At 35.2% G+C, this 1721-nt stretch overlaps 1 non-coding gene across 1 annotated transcript; it reads right to left on the reverse strand.

Annotated features, from left to right (window-relative positions):
- Positions 1 to 1067: 1067 nt before the first annotated feature.
- On the reverse strand, positions 1068 to 1170 carry LOC122789512. Its single transcript, XR_006362830.1, has one exon. It is a non-coding gene; the product is annotated as a U6 spliceosomal RNA (small nuclear RNA).
- Positions 1171 to 1721: the final 551 nt, after the last annotated feature.

A 1721-nucleotide genomic window follows, 5' to 3' on the forward strand; every position in this document is an offset into this window, starting at 1 on the left:
TCTATCAACAGTTACTGATCTCCCAAAAGATCCTATACCACCCCAATGATACCCCCATCCTCACTAATCTGATTTCTCCATATAAAAATCTGGCTACACTACGTTCAGCAAATAAACTCCTTGTTGCCTCAATTAAATCTAACAACAAAGCTGGTGATTCACTTTTCTCAAATACTATAGGGAAAAACTGGAATCAGCTCCCTCCTGAACTATCTACCCTAGCATCCACCTCTCAATTCAAAAAACACATTAAAGAACATCTGAAAACTCAGTGGCTCTGTCCTTGTGCTAACCCTGACTGAAACTTTTATTTCCCTCCAGCTTATACCCTTCCCCTCTCCCCCATCTTTTCCCTCCAAATCTAGTTACTTCTCTTTTGCTTTCCTCTTAGTAATACAATTTAATTTAAGGACTTTACTCTTTCTACCCCATACCCTTTTTGTTTCTTATATACTTGCTTATTTATATTTAGTTTAAATTTTAGCATAATGACTATAGTGTTCATTTTTATAACTATATTTCCTTGTTTTAGTTTATTTGACTTAGTTATACATTTTTTAAATGGTGTTATTGTTTTTGCTTGGAGCTTTTCTCCCCGGGCCTCTACTGAAAATGGACATATATCCAGCTAGACTAGCCCGGTCAACAAATGTAAAATAAAATAAATAAATAATAAATAAGGTTATTTGAATAAGTAGGGACCTCAAGAGATGGATTAGTTGCCTGGTTGGTTAATAACTCTGCTGTGTGTATAAAGTGGGTATTGAGTTGGTTGGCTATGGTTTCATGTTGTTTATGTTATTGTTGTACACTGTATAATTTCTCCTGGATTTAACAATTTATTAACTGAGATGCAGAACAGTTTTGGATTATTACCATGTATGTATGTTTTAATGGGTTGAGAAGTAGGGTTTCTTATCTTTGGTGATAGGTTCCTAGGTTCGTAGATCAATTGTAGGCCAAGTGACTTGAAGGGCGATTTTAAGCCTAGCCAGTACCCAAGACTAAAATCAAACCCTATTTCTTGTGCCTGTGAGGTGAATACCTTAACCATTATGCCAAATCCATCCCTGATGGAATTCTTCATGAATTTGTGTGGCATCTTTCTGCAGGGAATACACTATTCTTCCCTGTATCATTCCAATTTTTATATATGTGCTGCTAAAGCCAAATTGTTTTGTTAGTTTTCTTAGTTGTCTATATGATAATAAAGTAGGAACTGTTTTATTTTTCCAGACCTTCCACACTTTGTCTCTTTGTTTCATGAGTTATTTAGTTGCTAAGGGTGGAGCAGGGTTATCTTTCACTGTTTTTATTCTGAGGATTGCTATTGTGTTTAGAACACCTAGGAAAATGTTGTTGACCTCAGATAAAGTACCATTTATGGGGAGAGTGTTTAGTGACTCCCAGGTACAGAGATTTAGTGCATTAATGAACATGTCTTCATGAAAAGTAGTAAGTTTTCTTACCAGACTGTAATGATGTTTTCCGCAGCTGTTACTCTAGTAACCTTTGGTGTAAATTGGTAAGTGATCACTTAGGCTGTCTAACAGAGCTCACAGGAATGATAGTTTATTTAGAGAGATAGAATCTATATAGTATATATAGAATATATAGAAATCACTTCCATAGACAAAAATGTTATTCTCCAAAACCAAGTCAAGAAGTGAGCATACCAATGCAATATTCAAGGAGGACAAAGATGCAAAACATTTAATTAC

The sequence above is a fragment of the Protopterus annectens genome, chromosome 14.part0, assembly GCF_019279795.1.
Source record: "Protopterus annectens isolate FY-2018-M chromosome 14.part0, PAN1.0, whole genome shotgun sequence".
Classification (NCBI taxonomy): Eukaryota; Metazoa; Chordata; order Ceratodontiformes; family Protopteridae; genus Protopterus; species Protopterus annectens.